Consider the following 20,448-nt stretch of genomic DNA (forward strand, 5'->3'; position numbering starts at 1 on the left):
TTCCAGGAAATTATTTTTTTCCTTAATATTGTTCTGTTAAGTTCTTTTGGACTACCTGTCCAAATAGATAACCTAATGCTGAAACACTGTGTGAGTTAATGCACCATTTAGGGGTTACATAGATTTCCACTGAATTTTCCACGGTCCTAATGGAAGCACTTATCAGACTTGGTGCCAGTGTGATCTTCTTTGTAGCTAAGAAATCTAGTGCTTTCATTTATCATCCCCACTAATTCCAAGCCACTTTTCTCTAAGAAAAGTGTATAATCTGTCTGAAGTCAGTCTCTGTTATTTTGTGGGCACATTTCAATGTCCTCTGAGAAGGGTTATATTCTTCTACTCTAACTGTAAATGATTTGCTTCAGGACAGATTTGGCTAACAACAAAATTCTCAAAATATATGTTTTAGATAAGCAAGTGAATTTACTTACTTACATGTCCTCCAAAACAACCGTCACCTAGCAAAGATGGGCACTGTGTTGGCTCAGCCACTTCTGTAAAGATCCTAAAAGAACTTTTTTGAGTCTTATTCATTTTCAAACATTAGAAAGAGAGAATGAAAGACATTTAGCTGGTTTCCCATTAAAGGAATAGAATCTATTATGGCAAAGAATAGAGACATGAACAATCCAAGCCTAGAATAATTGCCAGCTCCCTAAAATAAAAGCTGACTAATCAGGGTCATTCATCCTTATCTTGAGGGTATCATAGCACATTGACCTTTCCTTGATAGAAGTCTTTTTTTTTAAATTATTACTATTCTGTGACTTAATACAGCTATTTGGTCACTAATTGCCAGAGGTCTATATCTTCCTCATCTTTATAGATACACCACAGTGACTAGCTCCTTCATCTGCCCAAAGTAAGGGCTCAGTAAATGCCAATCTGTTGACTTACTCACACAGTGCCTGACTGAACACTTTTCATGCTCCTACTGTAGGTGGGTATATCCCTTTCACTCATCAAGTCAATCACAATATCCCATTAGCATTAGTTATTTTCTGTCATTTCCATCCTTCTCTTCATTCCTTCCTCTACGGACCAGGATCAGGGGCCGGTCATCTCTCACCTGGACTCTTGCAATATCATCCTTATTGTCCTCCCTGCCACTGTGGTCTTTCTAATACTAAATTCTGAATATATCACTCCCCTTTAAACTCTTCAGTGCCATACTCTCCCTACAAAATTAAAATATTTGGGATAATATAAAAGGCCCTGCAGGAATGCTCTAATACCTGCCCACCTTCATTTCCCACTACACCTATGATGCTATTATAAATTCCAGTATTACTGGACTGTGTCCAAACATGCCATCTCTTTCAGACTCTTTCTTTACATAAACTGTTTCCTTGGCTTGGAATGTGTACCTTTTGCCTGTGGGCCTGGGCAACTCCCACTCATTCCTCTCAGATCCAAGGGCCTTCTCTGAAACTGGCTCTCACTTCTCTAAAAAGACTTCACCTCATTGGGCACATAACCCCCAATACAGTATTACCCACATGGTAATAAAACTTATTTGGAAGGGTTTCTTACCCCTAAACTGTGAATTCCTCCAAGGAGGCAGCTGTCTCTATTCTTATTTGCATCCTGGTACTTGTTACTGACTAGTCATGGGAGGTGTACACAGAGAAGACACTCAATTCATTTTGATTGAATGCAAGAAAGAACAAGGTTGACTAGTCATTTCCTTGAAAACTTCATTCATTCATTCATTGGGTACTTCCTAAAAATGGATAGGCTATTGTAATGGAAACCCCTGGGAGGCTTAATAAAAAACAAGGCCAGGGGCACCTGGGTGGCTCAGTCAATTAAACTTCTGATTTTGGCTCAGGTCATGATCTTATGGTTCATGAGTTTGAGCTGCACATCGGGCTCCATGCTGACAGTTCAGAGCCTGGAGCCTGCTTCGGATTCTGTGTGTCTTTCTCTCTCTCTCACCCTCCCCTGCTCGCACTCTGTCTCTCAAAAATAAATAATAAGCATTAAAAAAAAAAAAAGAAGGCCACTCCATTCATCAGGGCCAGAAGCATTGAAAGCCAAGTCAGAATTCTGCTAAGGGCCAACATATGCCAATGATTAGGGCCAACATGTAAACATAATAAAGAGAATAATGTCCACAATAATTATGGCTTCTTATATGTATACATCACTGAACAGTTTGTGAAGCACTTAGGTGTTTGCAAGCTATTTATCACATTTTAAATCATTACAAGTATTTGAGAGGAGGGTTCTGGGTTATAATCATCTCTAATTTATTGAGAAGGGAACTGAGGCTTAGAAAGATTAAGTGACTATCCACCCTGAGTAGTTCTGTGACTTCTCAGGGAAAGTGTAGAGATACTTCTTTTTATCATGAATGGCTCATGATTTTCTGACTTCCAAAGTGTCTTTCTTATGAAAAAAAATATTTTTATAGCGCATTATCCAAGACCAAGCTAAACTGTGATGTGGAGACCAGTTGTGACTGGTCATGAGGGCACCCATTCATGGGAGGCAGGGGATTATGTTAGATTGAAATTGTTTGTGAGTTCCTGGGTCAGAAATGGGAAAGATGAAGAGATGTGTAGAAAGGTCAATGGGGGGATGTTTTTTCCAAGCTCTCTCTAGCAATCAAGTATAATGACCCCGAAGAGAAAGAGAGGAAAGCCATGAGACATGAGCTGGAATGTGGGATTGGGATGGGGATTGGCCAACTGGATCAAGGTAAGGGGATAGAAGCTGAGGCAGAGACAACGCTGTGAAGACCAGATAACAAAGACTTTTCTAGTGGAACGTGGAATAGTACTCCCATACAGGGAAAACAGAATGGAACGTAGCACATGCTCTTCAGCCGCACTGAACTTTCTGGCATCTGACATGCTGGGCAAAATCTCTCTCGGTGGAGACACAGCACTTACCTAAAGGGCTTGGTATCCATGGTACTGGTTAAACCATTTGCCACACACCTTGTGGGCACCAAACACTAATGAGTGGTCAGAGACAAAATCCAGAAGAAAGTCCCTCTGGGCTAAATGGACAGTTGGAAATAATTGGGTTGTTGTGAAGTGTGCTTAGGCCCTGCATTTATGTAGTTGGGGACACGGGAAAACAAAGCAAACTTCAGTGTTAAAATCAGTGTTTAGGGGCGCCTGGGTGGCTCAGTCGGTTAAGCGTCCAACTTCAGCTCAGGTCACGATCTCGCGGTCCGTGAGTTCGAGCCCTGCGTCGGGCTCTGGACTGATGGCTCAGAGCCTGGAGCCTGCTTCCGATTCTGTGTCTCCCTCTCTCTCTGCCCCTCCCCCGTTCATGCTCTGTCTCTCTCTGTCTCAAAAATAAATAAAAAACCTTCAAAAAAAATTAAAAAAAAAAATCAGTGTTTAACCTACAGGTTAGTGATACCAAGAGGCTCAGGTTCCAACTATTAAAATTAAAATTGAGGGGCACCTGGGTGGCTCATTTGGTTAAGCATCCGACTTCGGCTCAGGTCATGATCCTACAATTTGAGAGATGGAGTCTCGCATTCGACCCTCTGCTGTCAGCACAGAGCCCGCTTCTGATCCTCTGTCCCTCTTTCTCTCTGCCCCTCCCCAGCTCGTCCTCCCTCTCCCTGCCCCCTCAAAATAAATAAAACTTTAAAAGAAATAAAATTAAAATTGAAATCTAGTATCTCGATGACATAATACCATACCTAAAAGAATGAGTAAGATGGAAAAGACAGCGTGAAGCTTTGGTGAGGATGAGAAATGACAACTCACATGATGCTGGTGGGATTGTAGATGTATACAACCACTGTTCGGAGATGTGTACCAGAGCAGAGTATATGCATATCCTCTGACCCAACAATCCTACATGTAGGTTTAAGTCCAACAGCAATATGTACCTGTGGCCATCAAAAGACATGTATAAGTAAATTCAGAGCACCACTGTTTGTAATAGGAAAAAAAAAACTAGAAAGGACCAAAATGCCCATCAATGATCATATGGATGAATAAACTTTGAAACAGTCACACACAGGATACTATACAATGATGAGAAAGAACAACTTAACAACCACACTGAATAATCTGGATGGAGCTCACAAACTTAACATTGAGCAAAAGAAGACACAAAAGATACATACCATGATTTCACTTACATAAAGTTCAAAACAGGCAAAAATAAATGAATGCTGTCAGAATAAAGGATAGTGTTATCCTGGGTGAAATGGTTAGTAGTGTTCACAAGGTGCATGAAGTAAACTTTTGGGAAGAGGGAGGGTCTGAGTGCTGGTTACCTGGATGTTTTAAAATTGGGAAAATTCATTGAGTTGAATACTAATAATTTGCATGCTTTCTTACGTGTATGTTTTACTTTGATAAAACATTTAAATCTTGATATTAAACATCAAGTCAAAGTAATATAAAGTGATATATATATATATATATATATATATATATATATATATATATATAATACAAATAGTGGATATTCTGTCTTCATAACTGAATCAATAAATTATGATCTCTGAGTTTTACCTTCCTCATTTTAAAAATAGGGAAAATGCTACCTGTTCATAGGGTTGATTTGAACATCAAGTGAGTTAGTGGGCATGAAAAGTAACTTTGTAAACTGTGAAAATGTATACACATGGAAGGTATTCTTGTTGGAACAAAGCAAAAGGAGGTTTTAATTCTAATTTTTAAATGATTTTGCACTGTTAAAGAATAACTCCCTTTGACAAATGATAGTAATTTTAAGTGTTTTGGGTCAAGTTTTAAAAAGCAGGTTTGTCAATTATATAATGGTCTTTAATGTACCCAGATTGTTGCTTTTGTTTCAGAAAACAGAAAATTACATGATAGCTTGTAAATGGCACATTCAATTTCACACACTGAGAATGTTTGAAAAGCAAAAGGTCCACGTATAATGCAGGAACTCAAATTTAATGGCATCAAATGATACATAATTTGATTCGTTCAACACATTCCCAGAAATTAATCACTGAGTGTCAGTATCTTTCCGTCCTTCATGACTTGGGTTTGTCAAAAGAAAACTGCCCTTTTTGCCACAGCACTACTAATCAGTAGTAGTTGGTTCTCTGGGTTTAGCATTTCAATCTGTGGCTTAGCATCTGGAAACATTTTAAAAGGTCAGATTGCTACTCCCTTATTCAATTTAGCAAAATTTCAGGAAGCATAATGAGCTTCCTTTCTGTGCCTCCCAACATGCTTAGCAACACCTTTACAAATCAATGGAAACTTTGTCAGAGTAAAAATGGGGAGTAAAGATTAGGAAAGGAAATTGGAAAGCATGACCTATAGCGTCTTCCTTTCCCACTGATGTTTCTCTAGATCAAGTGTCTGAACAGCATCACAACAGAACTCTTAGGATAGCTAATTCCTTGTTGGGTGGAAAGGGTTATTTAGCAGCGTGGCTGACCTCCAACCACCTGAGGCCAACAGTACTCTCCCCCAAAGTGGTGACAAGCAAAAATGTCTCCAGCCACTGCCAAACATTTCCGAGGAGGGAAGTGGGTGGGGGGGTAAGATTAACTCCAGTTGAGAACTGAGCTTCAGATGGAATAGCTGCTAATGCTTCAGTCTTTGGGTCTTCTCCAAGATGTCTATGCCTTTATACAAGTTCTTCCAAACTTTCTAGATACAGTTTGGATGTAAGGTGCACCAAGGATGTGAAAATAGCCTGTGGGGTTGACAAACCCTATTGTCCTGCGGGCACAGTGGGTCACTGTGTGGTATGCATTTCTTTAGAGCATACCATTATTGAAGGTATTGAATTCTGAGAGGATCAGAGAGGACAAGAAAACAGAAAACATGGAAAAAGAGGTAATCGTTGAAGAGGATGGAGAGGATATTCAGGTCTGCCTGGGAAGGCATGATGCCACTTTGTGTCCCCCTGTACCTGGTGCATACTGGTGCTGCCATGCTCATATTTCTTTACATTCACTGGTGCAAGATGCCTTACAACTGGTAGCACTTGACATTCTTTGCCTTTTTTTCTGGCCACAAAACCACCTTCAGCTTATGAGCAAGGGCTAAATCAAAGTGCAGGGAAGGGTTTCCTTGGGAGCAGCCCTCAGTCTCTGATAGACTAGATGGGTAAATAATGATTCCAGCTCTCTCATCCCTTGATGAACGGGGGTTAGTAGATAATGATCCTAGCTCCCTGGTCCCTTGACTGGAATATCTCTGAGGTACGTGTTCCATGCTGGCTCCGAGTTTTCCCTGCGTGACTGAACTCCAGCCTGTACCTTGGCTGCCTCCCCTTCATTGTTTTCCTTTCCTACTTCACAACCAGTGCTTCCCTGGATTACCTCCAAGTAAACTACTTGTACCAAATCCTGTTTGGAAGTTTGATTCTAAGGAAAATCAGTGCGAGAGAGTCTGGTAAGATACAGCTTAATGCTGTCACATTAGGTTTCAGAATATTCCAAACCCACAAAGCTAACCTTGGGAAAATTAGAATCCATAAGGCTTCCCCTGGTCCAAGAAAGAATATATTCTCCAGCTTTATGAGGAGTTACATAGTAATCATCCTTTTTAAAAGGGCAAACAGCACAACATAAGTATGTGGTGTTTTCTTAGTCTATTTTTTGTCATTTACTCATGTAGGCACAAAATGTTGCATGGAAATTCAAAGCTCTATCAACTGTAATTTACTCTTACAAGGTTATAATCTAGTAACAAACAATTTATAATGCTTGTTTATAGGGAAAAATAAAAAAAAGGTTTCTATCGGACTCTGAACCTCCACCAAATAAGTAACCCCAGAGACAGAAATGTACTTGTTTTATTTCTTAAAACATAGCTTAGTCACATCCCCAACTGACAAAATATGATGGCTTTTATTTAATGTCTGGGTTTACGAAGCTCTCCATATATAACCCTTTAGTATATTTTCCTCAAAATTCAATCAGAATGGTTTTACATGATGAATTAAACCATCTATTGTAAAGAAATGCAGTGAAAAATGCATGCTGAAATACAAGTGTTAAGTCGACAATGGACAAGCAGGAAGTGAGCATCAATATTTTATTCATATGAACATTTTTTCACTTATTTAATTGTTCTGAAATCAGGTTTAGAACTTTGGCAAAATATAAAGCATTTAAAACTTTTTTTGATCTCAAGATAATGCATGAAGTCTTTTAAACACATTGTATCTATTTATTGATTGTCTACTTGATCAAAGATCATACTTATTTTCATTATTTATCTACACAATCAAATTTAAAAAGAGGCTTTAAAAGCATAAAAATGACTAAACCACAAAGGAAAGTTCCTAAAGGCAGATACTAAGTAAACTTTGAGAGAAAGATTTCATTTATAACAAGTAGAAATATTCAACACTGCAGCTAAGATAGTTTAAAAAAAACCAAAAAAACATTGCAGAGTAAGAACAACTGGCAATGAACAGAATAAACATGATAGGACGAATCAAATCAAACACCAGACATGGCAGACTGACTGCACTAATGCCGTGCCCTTTGGTAGTACCCTCCTGCACTGACTCTGGGTTTGCCCCTGTGGCTTGCTTTGGCCAGTGAAACAGTGTCAACTTGATACAGAGGCTTGAAAATATGCTTGTGTAGTTTTACACCATCTCTGCAGGGCCACCACTGCTCTCAGAACAAACCTGTACTAGCCTGCTAGAGGATAAGAGACCACAAAGAGCAGAGCTGAACTGTTCTAGCTGAGACCATCCTAGATCGACCAGCCTCTAGGTACCCCACTAGCTAAATGTGGATGCTTGAGAGCTCAGAGAAGTTAGCCAAGCCTGGCCCAGACACAGAATGGCACAGTGGACCCACAGACTTAATGGAAGTAATAAAGGTTGTTATTTTATTTTATTTTTTTTGCTGTTTAAAAAAATTTAACGTTTATTTTTGAGAGAGAGAGAGAGAGAGAGAGAGAGAGAGAGAGACAACGGCACAAGCAGGGGAGGGGCAGAGAGATAGAGGGATACACAGAATCCAAAGTAGACTCCAGGCTCTGAGCTCTCAGCAGAGAGCCTGACCCGGGGCTCAAACCCAAAGACTGCAAGATCATGCATGACCTGAGCCGAAGTTGGATATTTAACTGACTGAGCCACCCAGGCGCCCCTAAAGGTTGTTGTTTTAAAGCCACTAAGTCTTAGGATGGTTTGTCATTGAGAAATACTAATTGTACCAATATATTAAGTACAGATGGACAAAGACTGCTAGAATAGAAAACAAGAGGAGAAATATTTGTCATGGGTGTGGGTTAGCTCTTATACTAACAATAGGATACTGGACACAAGAGTTAAACATATGAAACAAATGTAGCCATTACAGAAAGTTTTTATGACCCCATTGTCAGAGGTGATTTCTCTATTAGGACATTTGCTAAACAAACACAAAGTAAAAAATTCAGAGAAGACATACAGAAATGCCACTATTCAACAAATCTCACTCAGTACTGAGATTAAATCCTCACCTGGAATCTTCATGTTAGATTTGAACTCCTGGCCAAATTAATCAAAGCTTTGGAATTTTACTAGCAATTATTAATTATATTTAGAAATAGTAGTAATGTAAATATGTCATCTATGCTATTATATATGTTACACCGTTAGTATGTTTCAGCATGATTTTTAAATGCTATTGATTTCAAGTAAAGTACAATTGCCATTGCTTTCATAATATTGTTTTGGTAATACTTAAAAAAAAAATAAACAAGACTAGTAAATCTCAAACTTTGCTGTGTATTAGAATCACCTGAAGAGTTTTTTTTTTTTTTTTAAATCCCAATGCCGAAGTGACACCCCAGAGCAAATACACTAGGATCATGGGACTGTGACCCAGACATCAAAAGTTTTTTCAGGCTTCTCAGGTGATTCCCATGTGGAGCCACGTTTGAGAACCAGTGACCTTAGTCCTAGATCCACGCTGTCCAATATGATAGCCACTAGTCACATGTGGCTACTAATTATTTGAAATTTGACTAGTTTAAATAGAGGTGAGCTGAAAGTGGAAAATACACACCAGATTTTGAAGACATAGTATTAAAACAAATGTAAAATATGTCATAAACAATTTTTATAGTTATTACATGCTGTAATGATAATATTTTGAACATGTGGATTAAGTAAAATATACTATTAAAGTTAATTTCACCTGTTTGGTTTTACTTTTTAAAATGCGATGGGGCGCCTGGGTGGCGCAGTCGGTTAAGCGTCCGACTTCAGCCAGGTCACGATCTTGCGGTCCGTGAGTCCGTGAGTTCGAGCCCCGCGTCAGGCTCTGGGCTGATGGCTCGGAGCCTGGAGCCTGTTTCCGATTCTGTGTCTCCCTCTCTCTCTGCCCCTCCCCCGCTCATGCTGTGTCTCTCTCTGTCCCAAAAATAAATAAAAAACGTTGAAAAAAAAAATAAATAAAAAATAAAATGCGACTACCAGGAAACTTAGTATTACATATGTATTTGCATTTGTGGCTTTTTTTTTCTGTTAGATAGCACTGACCTAGACTGTCCCACTGAACTAGACTATAAGGTATGGAAATAATTATTTTAATATTCATATGACTTTACAAAACCTTCCCTAATGAAGAATGGGTTTACATTTCACAAAACTGGATATAATGTTCTGTAGGAGTTTCATTTTTAAAGAAAAAAATCCTCTTTAACCCAATATTGCATTTATTACAGTGTTTTTATAATTGCTTATGCAAAATCATTTATATGCATTTAATTTTTATGATTATACTCAATTTTATATTAAATTTTTTTATGTTTTATTTATTTTTGAGAGAGAGAAAGAGAGACAGTGTGAGCAGGGGAGATACAGAGAGAGAGGGAGACACAGAATCCGAGGCAGGCTGTAGGCTCTGACCTGTCAGCACACAGCCCTATGTGGGGCTTGAATCCACAAACCACAAGATCATGACCTAAGCCAAACTCAGATGCTTAACCAACTAAGCCACCAAGGTGCCCCTCAATTTAATATTTTAAAGGGCATGCTGATATAAAGTTTATTTAATATTCAAAAATAAACGTATAATTAAAATGTGCAAAAGTCAGCATATTGAAAAGTGTCAATTGATCACATTTTATCAGTGGCATAAAATATTAAAGAGGGAGGTAAAGCCTGTAAAGAATAACCAATATTGTGCCACATTATTAAATTCTGATTTCTCATGATCAAATACGCTTATAGGAAGAAACATTTATACTGCCATTCTCTCTACTGGGTGATCAACATTCTACTTGTGATACTGATCAAAATTGAATTCATTTGAGTAGTGTTACTAAAAAATCGCATGGTGAGTGCTACATATGAATAGCACAGAGCTCATTGTGTTTTAAGTCTAATTTTAAACCATTTAATGCTAGCACACTGGTTAAATTTATAAGGCAACATTCCAGGGTTTGTAATTAAAAAAAAAAAAATCTGGCCCAGGATGTATTTTAACTTATTTCACATCTCCTATTATCATCATTATTATTCATCAGATGATAATTAACATCCATGGCTGGAGGCCATTCCTTTGGATTTTATTAAAACTCTTCCTTTTCTAGTATAGGGTTTTCTTTAATCCCAGATTAATTTATTTCGCATTCACCGTGGCAAAGCTCCTGAAATGAATATATTCACAAACTCTCAAAATAAAATATCCTGAGTATTTAAATTTTTCTTTTTTAACATTTATTCATTCTTGAGAGGCACAGCATGAGCAGGGGAGAGGCAGAGAGGGAGGGAAACACAGAATCTGAAACAGGCTCCAGGCTCCAGCTGTCAGCACAGAGCCCCGACGTGAGGCTTGAACCCACGAACCATGAGATCAAGACCTGACTCTTAACCCACTGAGCCACCCAGGCACTCCATCCTCAGTATTTAATGATTACTAAAATGCTAGGTAGTTTCCCCAGAATCATTACATTTTGTAAATCCTGGAGTTAGTTTACTCTCACCCATGGTGGAATATTTCATTTATAGCCAAAAGGAAAAAGGAGGTCACGTTATGACAGGACTGTTATCGGACAAACAGTAGGGTCATCTTTGTCAACCTGTGTAATAGTTTCCAACTCAATCATTCCTTATCTTTTTATGAACCCAAACCCCACCTTTTGTTATTTTCATTTTAGGTTGTTTTTGTTTTTGTTTTTCCTCATAAATCTCCATTAGGCCAGGAAAAATTTATGTTTTTTTTTTTTAACTCCAAAGTTAAATTCTCACTTAAAGTTAAATTCTCCTTTAAACAAAATAACAGCCACAACAATACAGAGAAACAAAGAGAACAGGAGCTCTCACAACCTGAATGAGTGATAATGTCTCTTCAACCCTACCACCTCTGACAGCTCAGAAGCAAGTGAGTCAGTGGAATGTGGAATGTTATTTTATTTGATATTTATCAACTTTGCTCAAAACAATTTTAAAAGATGCTTGCTGCTGTGCCCCTCTGGCTTGCGCCACAGGGAACAGCACAAAGCTGGGGGCCACAACGGAGGCAGGTTTAGGAGAGAGAGCCCCCAGCATCAATCTCTTGAACAAGGTAAGATTGACCCATTCATTTATGTTCCTCCTAAAGAATTTGCTACATTCTGCCTTTTAGTTATGATTATTCATTTTTTTCTGGGCTGTTTGATAAATTCCCTGAGGGCAGAGATGTTGCCTAGTACATAATAAGTGGCAATATTTGTAGATTAAATGGAATATTTTATCCATTTTTGCAAGCTCGCAATGGCTATGGGCCTGCCCCAAAAGGAATTCAATAATACACTCAATACTGTATTATGCACTACTCTGGGACTGGGAATTATTTCAAAAGTAAACTTTTCTTAGATTTCTCCTACCAAAGTAGCAAGTAGAGTGAATTGAACTGACACTTAAATTGGAATAAAATATTCAGATGTGAATTCATATCTCTGCTTTGCATGTCCAGTGTTTTAAAAGTATAACAAAGTCTATCTTAATAGCTCATTTGGCATTTACTTGCTAATAATTAAAATATTCATATGTATCACTTTTTTAGCAGGTCAGAGTTAGCAAGACCAAAATTTTCTGTCATCTCTAAAGTCCGTTTATTAAATTTAAAATTATTACTCAGTGAACTGAGGAAATGCTATCACAGTGCCAATATCTACCTTTTCTCCTCTTTTGGTTTTGCCTCTGCTATTCATTTATAAGTAATTCAGACCCTAATATATGCTGCATGCTTTACCTATTTTCATTTAATTTTTCATAACCTCACAAATTAAAGATTATAATCTCTTTTTTTCAGATTCAGATGGTAATTAACTTACGTAATCTTCAGAGACTTGCAAGGGATATTAGTCAGGTTTCTGCAGAAAAACAGAACCAACATGGCTGTCTACCTATCTACCTGCCTACCTACCTATCAAAAGAGAGAGAGAGAGAGACTTATACTCACATGATTGTGGAGGTTGGCAAGTCCAAAATCTGGAGGGTGGGCTGGCAGACTGGACACCCAAGGGAAAGATTGCAGCTCACATCCACAGGCACTCTGCTGGCAGAATTCCTTCTTATTCAGGGGATGTCTGTCTTTTTCTATTAGGTCCTTCAACTGATTGTATAAGCCCTACCCACATCATGGAGAGCAATCTACCTCACTTGAAGTCCACTGATTTAAATGTTAATCTTACCTTGAAAAAATACCTGTTCACAGAAACATCTAGAATATACTTGACCGACTATCTGAGTACTGTGGCAGAGCCCAAGTAACACATTAAAATTAATGTGTTCCATTATTCCATTTAATTCCATATCCATCATAATTCCATTTTACAGATGAGCACAGTAAGACTCAGAGACACTAGTAATTTGCACAGTATCAGCAGTTTGTTATGAAACATTTGGGCTTTAGAAAAAGGGGTTTTTGTTTTCCAAAGCCTATATATATATATATATATATATATGTATATATATATATATATATATACCCACGTATATATACACATATATGTATATATACACATACATATATGTATATACAATATGTATGTATACACATATGTATACATATATACACAATATGTATGTATACACATATGTGTATACATATATACACATATATGCATACATGTGTGTGTGTGTATACACACACACACACACACACACACACACACATGTTTTTCAACTGAGTAGAACTAAGTTTTTCCAGGGCTCAACTCATGTTAAAAGAAACATTTAGTAACTGTGGCTGTATATCTTAGAGGTCTAATTTATCCACTAATAAATACCTACCAAAGATGATGATCTAATTGAATGAAGTAGGTGTCTGTCATTATAAACAGCTCCGTATCCCCGAAAAGGCAGTGACAAAAGCTAGGGAATCTTGTTCTTCACAATCTCTGAAAATTTTTCCGTGCTTTCCATTCCTGGTGCCAACACTAGAATTTAGGACACTACCACTTCGTACCAGAATATATACTACATTGTAGGTCTCCAGTCTTTATATATTTAAGTTAATCAGACCACCGACTCCCCTCTCCCCCCATTTTTAACATTTTTCAAGTACTCACGAAAAAAAGCAAAATTTTGAGGTTAAGCGTTAAAAATGATTTCCAGAGGAGCTTCAACTACTCTTCCACCCATCGTTTCGGCTCTATGAATGATACATTCAGGTTTTAACCCCCAACAGGGTGTGCACGGTGTGTATGTGTGTGTGTGTGTGTGTATATACATATACACGTATATATATGTGTATACATATACATGTATACACATGTATACACACATATATAATTTTTTTCCACTTATTCCTTTGTATTCATTCACCTTTCTCTCCAGGTGAACTTCTGACTCCAGCTCTTATTCTTTCAGGCTTCTCAGTGAAGTTTTGTCATCACCCCGATCCAGCAGCAACTCTGCTTCCCCAAACTGCCGAAGAGTGTAGTGCACTTGCCTTATCTGTTCAAAGGGAAGGATGCAATCACTGCAGGAAAAGCAATCTCAAGCCAATGGTTCCCCCATTAATGGAGACCGCCCTAGTCCTGCACAAAGGGTCTGCCAAAGTAGGTGCTCAATAAATGTTTAACACATTTGATGAAGGCACCCGAGAAAAACACCTGCAGTCTGTGGGACAAGGGCGAATGCGCCTCACAGTGAGGAGGTCTCCTGGCCTTCTTCGCCTCTTCTCCCTTTCACTGGTCCAGGGTCACCAGTCTCCCAGAAACAGGACCCCAGGAAGGGACAGGCAGTGCGCATGCCCCTTATTTATCCAGGGCTGCCTCCAGGCGCGTGGCCAGCTTGGCCCCACCCCCTCCCGGCTCCCGGGCGCGCGCGCGCGGCCCCGCGGAGCGTGCCCTGCGTGCGGGTGCCCGCCAAGCCCGCCGGGCGCTGGATCCCCGAGTGCCCGGGCCGGGGCCTGAGGAGTGGGCACCGGGCCGGGGTGGCGAGCGGCGAGCAGCAAGCACCGCAGGCGGCGGCGACGCCAGAGGTGACGAAGAGCGCGGACGGTGAGTGAGGGCGCCGCGGGTGAGCGGGCGGGCGCCTCCGCGCGTGCGCACCACCGGACCGCCTGGCCAGGGGCGCGCTCCCGGCCCCGGGCCGAAGGGGCCGTGCGCGGCTGGGCTGGGACGGGTCCTCCGGTCGGCGTCGGGCTCCGGGATGCGGGGTGCCCGGATACCCCGCCTTCGCTCGGGAAACGCTGGCCGCGCGGCAAGCCTTCCCGGGGGGTTCCAGGCGGGATGGTGCCGGGCCCGAGAAGAGGTCCTGGCGCCGTGGCCCGAGGGGCTGGGCCAGCTGCAGCCGAGGGACGCGGGGGTTGGGGGGGCGAAGCGAGCCCACCCGGGCACCAGCCGGTCACACGGGCGCCCGCAGTGTGCGCGACCCGCGGAGGTGGCGGAGGTCCAGGGAGGGGGCGCGGCCGGAGAGCTTTGGCGCCGAGCAGGTGGCGGGGGCCGCGCCCCTGGCCCGGGGAGGCGCCTGCTTGGAAACGCGAACAAACTTCCCTGAGAAACTTTATTGAGGCGCTGCCAGCGGGGCCCGGATTGGGGGCTTCAGGGACCCACACCCCGTCCTTGCCCAGCCCTGGTCGCCGCAGAACCCCAGCGAATGATGGTGGGCTACTGGGGGTCTGGTTTTCTTCTGGTGCTGGAGCTCGTACTCCCAAGTTGTGAGCGTCATTCATGGCCGATTCGCTCTTAAAATAGGTGTATAAGTTTGGTTTTTGGGTAAGAACGGTGTTTGCTGTCTTGGGAAGAAACAGATTATGCTGCCTAGTCTTTTTATCTCAAAGAAAGTATTGTTAGAGCATTCTGGGGATTCCTATTTATCAAGAAACCTATTGTCCTGTGTGTGCTTGGGGAAAGCCAGTAATTCTATTATTAGCCTTAAAAAGACAAAGGGAGATAATTGTGCTTTCTTTTTCTTTTTTTCCCCTCTTTTAAAAATACTCTTTACTACCTACCTCACCAAATCACGGAGTACAGTAGTTCCCAAAATTGGCTGAAGAAGAGAACCACTGGAGAGTTTTAAAACTATGCTCAAGTAGCACACCCAAGACCAATTAAAACAACGTATATTTTAAAGGTCCCTAGGTGATTCCAATGTGCAAGCATAGTTTGGGAACCGGTGGTTTAATATAAGAAAGTCAAGATTTCAATTTTACGAAGTAGCATTCAGTTTGTAATGGAGGAGATAAAAGTCTAGCTTCATTTTCCAAACACAGGAATCGACAAAGGGTGGTTTGTTTGCCACCGGGGAGGGAGGGAAGTGTCTCTAATGGTTCAAACTTAAACTTAACTATAATGTGACTGTAGCGTCCAGGACATTGTTCTAACTGATGTTTTGAGTTTCCTTTGGGGCTCCTCAGCCCTCCTTCTCAGACCCTGTCATACCCAAGGGGTTTCATTGTCTTTTAACCTCTCAAACCCCCCCCCCCCCCATCTTTACCCTTTCTCCGTTCCCTTTTTTTTTTAACCATCCCCCAATCCCTGGGAGGATCCCCCTCCCCCGGACTGTTCTGGCTCTGAAGGGTTACTGCGGGTTCCTATAGCAACGAGTCCTCCAGGGGAAGTGGGCGGGTCCTCCTACCTTTGGGTTTCAGAATAGGACTCTTCCTTTTCTGAAGAATTTGAATCACTCTTTCAGTTCTTGGCCTCAGCGCAGGTAAGGGTGAGCTCATACAGTTCCAGTTTTTCTTTCTAAGTAATTACATAACTATTAATGCTGTTGCTTGGCATTAATACTGCTAGCAGCTATGAGGAATATTCATTTTTCCCTGTTTTTGCGCTGAGAACTTGTTTAAGAAAGTCCCAAAATGAGGTGGAAACGATGTTTTCTGAAACAGTTTTTTCCTTTGGGGCACACAGACCTAAGAATTGCATACATCATTTCTCCAAAGTCCTAAGACATCTTACATTTAAGAAATTTTAAAAGTGAAATATAATCCTACAGTCATGCAAAAAATCTCTGGTAATTTGTGGCAAAAAGAAAAAAAAAAAGTCATTATCAGCCTTTAAACAGTTTGGTTCCTAGAAAGTGCTTTGCCTAGATTCTTTACATAAATTAAACCAATTGTAGTGTTATACTTTAACAAAGGAAAGACACAGTTTGTTTACAAATTTGCCCACTGTTTTCCCTTCCCCAACACAGAAAACACATCCAAACAGATAATTTTATGCTCAAAACAGGTATCCTATAGCCATCGAATTCCAGTTTGCCTTTCAAGGAACTGTTAAAACAGTTCTGAACAAAAAAGTATGGAAATAATATCATTTACATATCTTAGGCTTTTTGCTTTTTGAAACCTTTCAAACTTTACTGTGTAAATATCAGAATTCAATCCCATCAATTCCAAAATGCTTTTAGTAGGCCAGTGATTCTGAGCATGCGTTGAGAGTTGAAGAGGTTTTCTCTTGCAACTATCCCCTGTTCTATGTGGTAACTAAACTGTTAACTGGACTATCAAGCAGATTCTGAAAGGCTGATTTTTCCCATTTTACTCTGAGAAAATAATGATGGAAATCCCTCTCATTTGATGGACCTTGTAGTTCAACAGTAATGCTCTGCTAAGATAGTAACTTGTCACCTAATCTTTCCTTTTTGCATCACATGCTTCAAAATTGAGGGCTTCTAAGCAACTCCCATTTGAGAGGATCTATTGTTTCTATGGCTTTTAAACATTTTAAAATAAATTATTCTTGCTGTAGACATTTAGGGAATTAAAAAAAAAAAAAAACCAAAGAAAATAAAACTCAAAATCACATCATCCAGAAATAAAACTGTTCATGTGATGGTATGTTTCCATTTGTCCCTTTTTCTTTGTCTGCATATTAAAAAAAAAAAAAAGGCATTTCAGTTTCATCTGTAGTTTAAAATATGACCTTTTCGCTTAACCTTTTCTGTGCCTTTAAATCTTTGAACATAAGTTTTAAAAATATTTTTTTGTTTACTTATTTTGGAGAGAGAGGGCACCAGTGGGGGAGGGGCAGAGAGAGAGGGGGTCAGAGTATTGGAAGCTCTGCCCTGATAGCAGTGAGCCCTGTGCGGGGCTCAAACTCAGGAACCACGACATGATGACCTGATCCAAAGTCGAATGCTCAATCAACCGAGCCACCCAGGTGCCCCTGAACGTAAGATTTTCTAATGATGGATATGCCAAAGTTTATTTAATGAGTTTTCTGTTGTTTGACATATTTCCATTTTAGTGGTTGAAAATTTGGTATGAAATACTGGTTGCAAATCTGACCTTGATCACTTTGGGTTGGAGTGAACTTTATTAATTACCCAATTCTACCTAATAATGCCTACAGCATAGAGATTTGGAGAGATGGAATGAATCATAGAGGAAGGCCTTCAACAGAGTCTGTCTGGCAAAGGAAGTAGGCTCAGAAAGTAAGAACAGACTTGGAGGCAGAGCTGGGATAAAATGCCTATGCCTGAAAGTCTTGGGGTCTCTGACTTGCTTGGACTGGATTTATAGCAGAATTCCTGAGGCAGAGGTGAACTCTTTTATGACTCTTGAGGCACAGTGCCAAACTGCTTATGCTAAGACACATTGATTCCCTTATGCACCTAATGGTCTCCCACTGTGTCAGCATTCCAGTGCTTAATCTTTCCTAATTTTCTATAAAAATGTGATCTTATTTTAACTTATATTCTTTGGTAAGTAGTGAACTTGGTGATTTGCTTCTTGTTTACCTTTTCAAAGCTGTCTGTTCAGGTACTTTGCCCTCTTCACTCTTAGTTGTTGATTTAAAAAAATAATTTTGAATACCTGTTTTATATAGTATTCTGCCTTTATCATATTTGCAGTGATTTTTTTCCCCCCACAGCTCATTGTTTGTCTCTTAATTTACTTAATGGTGTTTTCCAAACAGCAAAATAGTTTTACTTTAATGCAGTCAAGCTTTGTCTTGTCTTTTATGATTTTTCTTTTACACATTTATGTTTGAAAAACCCAGAAGTGAGGTAAATGTAACTGAAATTTTGGAAATATATTAGATTTTTAGGTTTAATTCTGTATTAATGTATGTATATGAATTGTCTTATACCACCTCCTCCTTACCAGTTAGTTCTACCAACACCATTTTTTTAAATTTTTTTAAGGTTTTTTTTAAAATTTATTTTTGAGAGACCAGAGAGGCAGAGCATGAGTGGGGGAGGGGCAGAGAGCAAGGGAGACAGATTCCAAAGCAGGCTCCAGGCTCTGAGCTGTCAGCACAGAGCCCCAAGCTGGGCTTGAACTTAGTAACTACTAACTGCAAGATCATGACCTGAGCCAAAGTTGGATGCTTAACTGACTGAGCCACCCAGGCACCCCCCAACACCAATTCTTAAAAGTCCATCCTTTCCTCATTGGTTATGGTCTTTCCTTTAAGATCTTGACTTAATCTTGGGTCTGCTTCTGTTTTAGGTCTTACTCATCTATGCACTGATCTCTAAACTTAGTGCCAAATATTTTGTACTGTGGATTTAGCATACATGAAAATACCTGGTAGAGCAAGTCACAATATTCTTTTAAAAATCAGAAGTACGGGGCGCTTGGGTGGCTCAGTCGGTTGGGCGGCCGACTTCGGCTCAGGTCATGATCTCGCGGTCCGTGAGTTCTAGCCCCGCGTCGGGCTCTGTGCTGACAGCTCAGAGCCTGGAGCCTGCTTCATATTCTGTGTCTCCCTCTCTCTGACCCTCCCCTGTTCATGCTCTGTCTCTCCCTGTCTCAAAAATAAATAAACATTAAAAAAAAAAAATAAAAAAAAAATCAGAAGTACATTCATCTGTCCTTTCAGATAAAGATTATCATCTTGCTGTCTTTAAGCTAATACAGGCACATAGTTTAAATCCAAAAGGCTTACTGTAAAATAAATGGTCCCTTGCCCCTCTCCCCACCAGCCCCAATCCCCTGAGTCTTCCTCCCCAGTGGCAGCCTTTTGACTGTTTACTGTTTCTTCTGAGTTGTTCACTGGGGCCTACTGTAGGGTTTTTCCTCTTGGTCTGGTCAGAGGATTGTCTTCCAGCATCCTGAGCTGAGGAAAGGATCTAGCTGCTAGTGTTCCCGGAGGGATCTGTCAGAGGTTTCAGAATCCTCTTTGTATAGAGGTCACTTTGGGGAAGGTTCCTGTGGGTTTACAACCCAAAGACTTAACTGTTTCATCTACTTTGTCAGGAATCCATCTCCATTCTTGATGGGTTCTGGGACTGTCAGCCAGACCTTTGCAGCAAGTTAGGTTGGAAGGGCATCCAGGGATGTAGAGCTTCCTAAACAAACTTTATTAACCTAATTTTAGCTTGCCACCCTATGTCATTCTTCTAGGTCAGGTAAGTTGCTACTTGTCTTTCTACTATCCACATTTGTGATTTTGTTTCAGTTTTCCACTACAGTTAGGTGCATTTTTGATTTTTGGTGAGGACTCTCATCTACATGTACAGTAGTCAGTGTCTCTATTAAGGGACCTGAAAAGTTGTTATTCAGACCTTCTAGCTGTCCTAACAGGGTTTTTCTTTGTTTGTTTGTTTTTCACTGAAGTCCTGATATTTCTTGTTAATGTTTTTCTTCAGTATTTATCTTTCTGTTGCCATTGTGATGGATTCTTCAAATTGGTTATTGTTAGTATAAGATAGTTGTTGATTTTTGTGTATTTATTTATAGCTGGCTATTCTAAGAGCTTTTCATCTAAGAGCAGTTTATTCTCTTGGGTTTCCTCGTTATATAATCAGTTACCGATAATGATACTTGAGTCTACTTCTTTCTAATAATTATACCTTATATTTTGGTTTTATGGCATGCTGACTAATGTTAACATTCTGGAACATTATAAAATGCTTCTGGAGCATTCGTTATCAATAGTAATGGTGGTAATGTGCAAACCTGTGTTCTTTAATAGGAAAAACAGTAGTAAAATACTGGTTTTTGGTCTATCATAATTCCTCATCAGTAGAAATGAAATATATATCCTATTTCCAATTTGCCTAGAGGTTGCTTTCTTTTGTCTTGTTTTGTGAAGGGATAGGAATTATATATTAACAAATTACTGTTAGTAGTTAAAGATT

The 20,448-nt window shown here is 40.0% G+C and overlaps 1 protein-coding gene and 1 long non-coding RNA gene across 5 annotated transcripts in view; one reads left to right on the plus strand and one right to left on the minus strand.

The window, feature by feature from the left end:
• Positions 1-14,213, minus strand: part of LOC109274703 (uncharacterized) — a 152,833-nt gene extending 138,620 nt beyond the window's left edge. For 2 of the 3 annotated variants that reach the window (XR_002083786.2, XR_002083788.2), the window contains exons 1-2: positions 13,198-14,213; positions 12,365-12,457 (exon numbers count right to left, since the gene is read on the minus strand). This is a non-coding gene — a long non-coding RNA (uncharacterized LOC109274703). The remainder of the gene's footprint in view (positions 1-12,364; positions 12,458-13,197) is intronic. The other variant, XR_002083787.2, reaches the window with a different exon arrangement.
• An 89-nt stretch (positions 14,214-14,302) lies between these two features.
• BTBD3 (BTB domain containing 3) overlaps positions 14,303-20,448 on the plus strand; it is a 35,326-nt gene continuing 29,180 nt past the window's right edge. For both annotated transcript variants that reach the window (XM_019462507.2, XM_019462509.2), the window contains exon 1: positions 14,303-14,411. The gene's annotated coding sequence lies outside the window, so the exon portion shown is untranslated. The remainder of the gene's footprint in view (positions 14,412-20,448) is intronic.

The sequence above is a fragment of the Panthera pardus genome, unplaced genomic scaffold, assembly GCF_024362965.1.
Source record: "Panthera pardus isolate Hobbes unplaced genomic scaffold, ASM2436296v1 HiC_scaffold_25, whole genome shotgun sequence".
NCBI lineage: Eukaryota > Metazoa > Chordata > Mammalia > Carnivora > Felidae > Panthera > Panthera pardus.